This window comes from Octopus bimaculoides, chromosome 4, assembly GCF_046866305.1.
Source record: "Octopus bimaculoides isolate indiv1 chromosome 4, ASM4686630v1, whole genome shotgun sequence".
In the NCBI taxonomy this organism is placed as follows: Eukaryota; Metazoa; Mollusca; class Cephalopoda; order Octopoda; family Octopodidae; genus Octopus; species Octopus bimaculoides.
Window position 1 is genome coordinate 106,090,207 of NC_142931.1, and position 9,316 is coordinate 106,099,522.

The following is a 9,316-nucleotide window of genomic DNA, read 5'->3' on the forward strand; positions in this document are numbered from 1 at the left end:
GTTGGTCAGAACTACATTGTCACTGGTGTCAAATTTCATTTGATGGGTGAAAAATTATTTCAGTTTACCACTAGTGGCATTAAACAGACAAAAGACAGATGAAATTGATAACAATAACAACAACGATTGCCAGAGTACTTATAGTGAGAAGATGGTGATGAAATGAAAAAAAAATAAGAATAATAATACTAGTTAAAAGGGTGGTATGAGAATGCCACAAACCACATGCTAGCCAGCAAAAGTGTTCCAGTGACCTTAGAATGTGATATGTGGTGACAGAAAAAGAAATGAAAAAAAGGGGGAAGCTAATGGGGATGGGCGTGTTCTAAAGAGTTAAAGCAGAAACCTAGAATTTAGAATTTAACTGAAAAGTAGTCAAGAAATTCATAAAATATGTTAGTTTTGAGCTAATATAGCTTAAGTGAATTGAAGACAAATAAAATAGAGAAACTATAGAAAAAATAAATTTGAAATTTAAAATTTCAGAATGTTTAAAAGCACTGGTATAGTTACAAGAAAATTAATACTTAGCTAGTAATATAGATATATCAACCCTATAAAGGGGACTACAGAAAAACAGGGACACTGTTGATAGCCGAGAACTTGGGTTGAATGCTTCTCTGGAAATACTCTACTAGAAATATATATATATAAGCCAATGAAAAGAAGGAGACAAAGAAAATTCTTTAACACATCTTTAATTATTAGTTACAGGAGGCGCAATGGCCCAGTGGTTAGGGCAGCAGACTCGAGGTTTCGATTCCCAGACCGAGCGTTGTGAGTGTTTCTTGAGCGAAAACACCTAAAGCTCCATGAGGCTCCGGCAGGGGATGGTGGCGAACCCTGCTGTACTCTTTCACCACAACCTTCTCTCACTCTTACTTCCTGTTTCTGTTGCGCCTGTAATTCAAAGGGTCAGCCTTGTCACAGATCAACTGGAATACTCGACGTCGTAAGCGACGGAGTGCCAACAACAAATTATTAGTTACAAATGTATATATACTCCAATATCTAAAACTGAAAATATTACATGATTTTTCATTTAGAATTTTCATGTAAACTGGCATTGCAAATGGAGATGGTACGGGAACATCATCATCATTGTTTAACGTCCGCTTTCCATGCTAGCATGGGTAATATCGAGGTCTCTTTCTTTCTTTTGTTGTCTTACCTTTTCTATCAATATATATACAAACACACAGTAATCCCTCGACTATCGCAGGTGTTACATTCCAAACTACCCTGCGATAGGTGAAAATCCACGAAGTAGAAACAATACTGGATATTTTTTTATTTTTATAATTCGTATATATTTATTTTATTATAAATGCAAAACACTACCACAGATGGTGATGAAATGAAAATAGAAATAAGAATAATAATACTAGTGATATGGGTGGTACGAGAATGCCACAAACCATATGCTAGCCAGCAAAAGTGTTCCAGTGACCTTAGAATGTGATATGTGGTGACATAAGACAGAAAAAGAAATGAAAATAGAGGGGGAAGCTAATGGGGATGGGCTTAATCAACATAAGCTTAAATAAACTGCAATATGGCGAGGGATTACTGTATGTATATGTATATATATATATTCAGTTTAATGAAATACTTGAATTGAAATATAAATACAAATATGTATAAGGGACATGGCAAAAGTAGTTTATCTTTTCTCAATAGAGAAAAAGATTTAACTACACAAATGCTAAAACACTATTCACAACATCAACTTTATTTCCCATGAATCAAATGTCTTTATCATAACAGCCATAAAACTGCAATAAATATAAACAAGCAGTGTGCTGATTTGTAATATCCTTTCTTTGGTTGGTAGTGGCTCTACTGAATATTATCTTGCTTTTGAAGTTCATTTCACAGAAGCCATTGTTCTAGGAGCCGCACTATCAAGTGAAATCAAACTTAGCACAGAAGCTCACAAAACACTCATTAATTTTACAGTTCTACTACTGCTTACACCATTCTTAATCTTCAGTAAGTGATGTAATTTATTTGAAAGAACCAATGCATCACCTCTTGTTACAGGGTTGCACCATATTGATTTGGTCATCTATGCTATTAAACAAATCCTAAACGGTCTAAGACCTGTTAACATCCATAATCTGAGAGGACACTAATGAGGCCCTTCACTGCATCTTCTCTCATTGTTCATTGCCTAGAGCCAGGTTAACAACACCTCTATCCTTATTTTATGCTGAAGGGCAAGAGCCGCCAGAAATGTTAGATTTTACATTCTTCACAACAACTGAACTATCTTGGCATTCTATGACCTCTCCTTGCTAAAATCTGATTTGATTGTTTTGATGAAGTATTGACCTTAATACAGACACTGTATTAAAGTCGATAGAGTTCATCATCGTTTTAATGTTTTGCATGTTTGCATGAGTTGAACGTTTATTGAGGTAGATTTTCTACGGCTGCATGCCCTTCTTGTTCCTAACCCTCACTTGTCTTCAAACAATGTAATATTTCTCCATGTTTTCTGCAGAATATTGGAAATGAATGACACTGTTTGATTGACAGTGACACACATACATGCATATACATGATGGGCTTCTTTCAGTTTCCATATACCAAATCCACTCAAAGCTTTGGTTGGACCATGGCTACAGCAAAGGATACTTGCTCAAGGTGCCTGAAAGCAAAAATTGGTAAAATAGAGGAAAACTAGACTATTACCACATTTTACTTTCTATTTGAAAAATATACAATAAGGATAAACATATCCAATATGTGTGGACGACTATTGAAGAGGTTGCAAGAAGTAGCGAAATTTTAGAAAAAATAAATATGTAAATGAGTGGAAATTGAACTGGTGAGTGTGTTAATTAATAAGGGATGATAACAGAATCAGTCTCCATAACACAATAAAATATGCTTCAACACATGAATTCACATAAAGAATCTTGCAAACCAAATACAAATATATATATATATATTTATATATACACACACACACATACATATCCATATATAGGGAGAATTCACAAAAAAAAACAAAAGACGAAGACAAGTGGTGTAGAAAACAAACAGATGTATTAGTATAACGCTCGGGAAGTGAAAAAGTCTTTAATGTTTCAAGCCTACGCTCTTCCACAAAAAGGAACACAGAAAGAAACAAGGAGAGAAAAAAAGTCCCTTTGTCACCAGTAGGGGTAGAAGCTTTCTAAACTTTGCCCAGGTTATTCTTATTCTAGTGGTAACACTCTCTGAGCATCCACCCCCACTGCTAACTTGGTCACCTAATAAGTGGAAGCTATCAACTACTTCCAGTTTCTCTCCCTGGAGTGTGATGAAATCTGTTTTCTAAGCATCTGTGTTATTGCCCCTGTGCATCTACCGCACACGAAAGCTATCTTCTTGGTTAATCTTCCTTTGATGTTGCTGCACTTCTTATGTGTCCATAGCTTACACTGGGTACATCTTATGGAGTTTCTACCTACACCTTTTCTACAGATAAAGCAGGCCACCTACCTGAGGGTGTGTGTGATGAGTTCGCCTTCCTACTTACTAGAACTTTGGTCTTTGCTACATTGACTCTAAGGCCTTTTGATTCTAAACCTTGCTTCCACACCCAGAATTTCTTTTCTAGTTCTGGTAGTGATTCTGCTATGAGGGCTAGATCATAAGCATAGAGGAGCTCCCTGGGGCAACCTGTCTTGAATTCCTCTGCTATTGCCTGGAGGACTATGATGAATAAAAGGGAACTGAGGGCTGAACCTTGGTGGACCCCCTACTTCTACTCGGAATTCTTCACTATACTCATTGCCAATCCTAACCTTACTAACGGCCTCTCTGCAGCCCTTATTAACCATTCATCAATCTCCAGTTTCCGCATCACCCACCAGATAAGGGATCGGGTGACTCTGTCAAAGGCATTCTCCAAGTCCAAAAGCTAAGTATAGGGGTTTATCTTTAGCTAGGTATTTCTCCTGTAGTTGTCGAACCAGGAATATGGCATCAGTAGTGCTTCTACTTGGCACAAAACCAAACTGCATCTCATCTAAGCAGACTCCCTCTCTAATGAGATGGGCTATGACCCTCTGTGACCTTCATCACCTGATCCAGCAGTTTGATACCCCTGTAGTTATTTCTATCTAGAGCATCACCTTTACCCTTGTAGTAGTTGACTATGGTGCTGCTATGCCATCATGAACAACCTGGTTTACAATGTGGGTGACTAGGCCATAGCCCACATCACCAGATGTTTTAAGTATCTCAGCAGTGATTCCTGATGGGCAGGGTCCTTTCCTGACTTCATACCCTTAATTGCTTTATCTACCAGGGAGCTCTCTATTCGGATAGCTGGTCCCTCTACTGGGTCAACATTTGGCAGGCTCTCCTCCTCATATTCATTCTCCACATTCAGCGGTCTTTCATTGTGGCTTCTCCAAGCCTCTTTCTTTTCAGAATCAATAAAAGCAAGTGCACCATCATCCATGCCGACAATTTTCTATCACACACTCTTTTGCAATCCGAAATACCTCAGTTCTTTGGTCCTCATGTCGCTGGACATTGGCAAACTTCTTTTCCACTTTGCCCTTGGCTATGTATAACTGCTGCCTGGCCTCCGTTTTGGCTACCTGGTACAGTTCCCTGCTACCCCCCACCCTTCAGTTGTTGAAAATCTGCCTCAACAAATTTATCTGACCCATGCAAGCATAAAAAAATGTACGTTAAAATGATTATATATATATATACACATACATATAACCGTACATGTATATATAGTTTATTTAGGCTAAAATAGTGGCTTCTTACTCTGCGTTTTTTTCCATGTATGCTTTGATTCTTAGACAGGAGAAGAACCAAAATATATGTTGGGTGTGTCGTTAGTTTGACTACAATATGGAGAGAGAAAAGTAAAAATATGGGTTGCAGAAAAAGTGCTGTAAAATAGCTTCAAGTAAATGTCAAGTAGGAACTCAGCATTTACACAGTTATCTCCCTTGACATGAAGTTACCTTCACTTATGACAAGACTGGAACAAAGTTGTATAATTCAACACTTGGCGTTTCTTTGTTATTCCTTCAGCGTTACATGTTATTGTTTTCATTAGCCCTTTCGAAGAGACAAAATATAATAATTCTATCTAATATAGAAATAAGGCTGGAAATTTGGGGTAGGGGTTAGTTGATTACAACAACACCAGTACTTGAGTGGTACTTTATTCTATCAACCTTGAGAAGATGAAAGACAAAGTTAATCTCAGTGGTATTTGAACTCTGAATGTAAAGAGCCATATATGCACTAACGATTCTGCCAGTCCATCACCTTAATAGTAATAATCCTTTCTACTATAGGCACAATGCCAGAAATTTGGTAATGACTAGAGCTAGTGATTACATTGGCATCTGTGCTCAACTGGTGCTTATTTTATTAACCCTGAACCCAGAACATAAAGCTGGAAGAAATGCCACTATCAATTTGTCAGCTTAAGAAAAAAATAATAATAATAATTCTTTCTCATATAGACAAAAGGCTTGAAATTTGGGGGGATGGGGAGAGTCAATTACATCGACTCCAATGCTCAACTGGTACTTATTTTATCAACGATGAAAGGTAAAGCTGACCGTTGCAGAATATGAACTCAGAACGTAAAGCTAGAAGAAATACTACTAAGCATTTTGCCCAGCATGCTAACAACACTCAGCTCACTACTTTCATAATAATAATAATTGTTTCAAATTTTGGCATAGGGCCAGCAAGTTTTATACATTGCCCCCCATACAAAACTGGTACTTACTTTATCGACCCCAAAAGGATGAAAGGCAAAGTCGACTCCAGCAGAATTTGAACTCAGAACGTAAAGACAGATGAAATGTCTGGCATGCTAACAATTCTACTAGCTCACTGCTTTTTTGATAATAATAATGAGCTTGTTGTATGCAGTATTCAGGTCCACTATAACGCCTTAGAAAAAGCTAAAAGAGGAGATAGAAAGTATCCATGTAAGTCAAGCAGAGAAAGACAGCAATGAAAGCTAAAAGTACATGCAAAGTAGATTGTCATTTTAAATTATAACTGACTGAGAATTAATTAAGAATTTTATTAATTACTAGTGCATTAGCAGGCAGTGTTTTGTTTGGGTGCTATAATGAATTATAGAATAGAATAAGATTAATATAGACTTAACTGTCAAGAAATAAGACTGCTGTATTCCCAGAGAATATGTGATAGATGTGGTCATGAAATGAGTGAATCAATGTAAAATTGTAGAGAATGGTAAGGTTGGTGATGCCATTGCAAAGAATTATCTAACAGAAAGAATACATTCTTTGAGAAAGAGCAAATTGAAATCTGAAGAATAGTAGAGATATTGTATATATATTTATACAAAGTCATAAGTTTTCATATTGTTTCATAGGAAATTCTGGATAATAACAAGCAAGTGCCAAGCACTTTTAAATGGGTTTTCCTTTTCAGTAAATTACTGTATTACTATTATCATCATCATTTAATGTCCATTTTCCATGCTGGCATGGGTTGGATGGTTTGACCGGATCTGGTAAGGCAAGGGGCTGCACTGAGCTCCATTGTCTGTTCTTGCATGGTTTCTACAGCTGGATGCTGTTCCTAACATCAACCACTCCAGAGTTTTACTAGGTGCTTTTTATGTGGCACCAGCACAAGTACTTTTTATATGGCACTGGCTGTGACAGATGGGTCTTTCTGAGTACAGCAGTACTATCATTAGAAAGAGAAAAAAAAATTCTAAACAGCTTGGTTTACACAATGATAGCTCAGTATGTGATGAAGTCTTTGTCTTTCCCAAAAAGATGTGGTGCTGATATGTGATGAATTGATTGCATGTAAAGACATCATCAAAGAAGTGTGCAGCAATTCATTAAAGCTTGCACAAATCAACAAGGCATCAAAGTTAATTGTATTAATTCTAAAATATAAAGGAAGGTGGACGGCTATCAAATGATGTTGGTCAACTAATCAGAGGGCAGAAATAATTATAAAAGTGTTGATAGTATTTAAGTATATTGATGATCAATTGAAAATTAATTTTCAATTAAATATGTTGCTGCATAAAAACTAGCTCAATTATAACATTGCTGTGCAATTTAAACCTTGTGCCATTATGAAGGTTTTTTTTTTTTAATGGCAAGATATCAACACAGATATGAGCATGATCTCCTTTTTGAAAGAATATTAACTGGCAATCATCACAAAGGAGGTTTGGTTTCCATACCAAAAACAAATCTGGTTGCCAGTCAAAACTATCATTCAAATAATCATCAATTCCCAATTTTAGCTACCAATGTAATAACAATAAATGAATAACAAGGGCAGATATTCAATAAGTGGGAATATATATACTGGAGCCTGTTTACAGTCATTATTCAACTGTACATTGTCCTAAACTGAAAGGTAGAGGAAAAGTTCAAAGTTTTTATTGAATTTCAAAGAAATTTATTTAATACACAGAGCAGCTGTAAGCTAAAAGTAGTATACATAATGAAATTCTTCAATAAATATTTGAATGTATAAACTGTTATACTAAACAAGTTTCACAATCAGGGAGTTATTGGGGATTCAAGTAGTTCTGTATTGCTGCTACAAACGGATTTAAGAATTCTGTGTTGTGGCTACAAACAAATTTAAGAAGTGTTACAGCTACAAACAGATTTAAGGAGCCCTGTATTGTGGCTACAGATTTAAGAAGTTCTGTGTTTGCAACAACAGATTTAAAAACTTCTCTGTTATAAATAGGTTTCGTCAACTATCACACTATGAAAGTCATGTCTGATGAGAACATTTTTTTTAGCTCCACAATCCTTTTTTTTTTATGTTGGTTTTATATTACCAAATATTTAAATTAAATTGTTTCCTTTACATTAAGAAATGCTGGATTATTAAAATACTGATTATTATATTCTGTATAGAGATGTGACTTTCAGATGGAAGATAATAGCAATACTTACACTTTTTATTGTTTTTATTATGATTTATGATATCTTCATTCAGTGAACCACTGGTTACAAATTCCAAAGACCTAATCACTGGTTCACTGCCTTTTTTCATGATGAGATACAAGAAAGTAGCTGTAAGTAGGTTCAGAACAACATCACAAAGGATTTTATTGAAAAAGTACTACATCAGTGCAAGACATGAAATGGATCGATTTCTTGGGTTCTAAGCCAAGAATTAAAACCTTAGTCTAGATTTTTTTTGCAATCTCCTCTCCATTGTTCTCAGCGTTAGCACTTGGAATTTTATGAGAGCCAACTGTCATACTACATTCAACTTAGATAAGTCTTATTGTTTTCCTGAACATCTTAGGTTACATTCACTTCAACATACATAAACACCTTTTGTTATCCTGACCAACATCCAGCTTTCAAACACGTATAAATTCAAACCCTCTTCAAATATTTTCAGACAGTTCATTTTAACTCTTAGATGCTGCATGTCTTTTTCTTTCTAGCACACTTATCCCTTCCTGACACCTACAACTGACATAAATATTACCAAAAGTGAGTGAGCCTTGTTACTCACATCCTCTTACCACTGTAAAACAGCAGAGTGCTACAATCTTTGTATACTATTCCTAACGACAAATTATGACAGGTAAATAAAATCAGTAAGAAATGATGTTTTTTACTTGTTGATTTATTTGGTGCATAACACACTGTCCCACAAAATTTTCTCCTATCAAAACTAATTACTGCATTCATTACATCTATCAGTTATGTGTGTGTATATATGAAAGAAGGTGCATGGCTCAGTGGCTAGAGTATTGGGCTTACAATTGTGAGATTGTTAGTTTGATTCCTGGATCAGGCTGTGTGTTGTGTTCTAGAGCAAGACACTTTATTTCACATTGCTCCAGTTCACTCAGCTGTAGAAATGAGTTGTGATGTCACTGGCGCCAAGCTGTATCAGCCTTTGCCTTTTTCTTGGACAACATCAATGGTGTGGAGAGGGTATGCATGGGCGACTGCTGGTCTTCCACAAACAGTCTTGCTTGAACTTGTGCCTTGGAGGGGAACTTTCTAGGTGCAATCCCAAGATGATTTGTGACTGAAGGGGGTCTTTACCTTTATGCTTACCTATATATATATATATATATATATATATATATATATATATATATATATATATATATATATAGGTAATGTCTCAAGTTGACTAACAACTTGTGAATGGAGATTGGTTGACTATAATTCAGCAAAAGCCCTTCATGTATATGTCAACTTGAGGCTTTATCACCATATAGAGGAATTGAACTTGGAGTCATGTGGCAAAGCAAACTTCTTAACTACTTAGACATCCCTGTACCTAATTG

General features: G+C 35.9%; 1 long non-coding RNA gene across 1 annotated transcript; it reads right to left on the reverse strand.

The window, feature by feature from the left end:
• Positions 1-685: 685 nt before the first annotated feature.
• Positions 686-8,073, reverse strand: LOC128247618 (uncharacterized). The gene is made up of 3 exons (XR_008263986.2): positions 7,953-8,073; positions 5,765-5,942; positions 686-2,653 (listed from the first exon to the last, which is right to left on the reverse strand). It is a non-coding gene; the product is annotated as an uncharacterized LOC128247618 (long non-coding RNA).
• Positions 8,074-9,316: the final 1,243 nt, after the last annotated feature.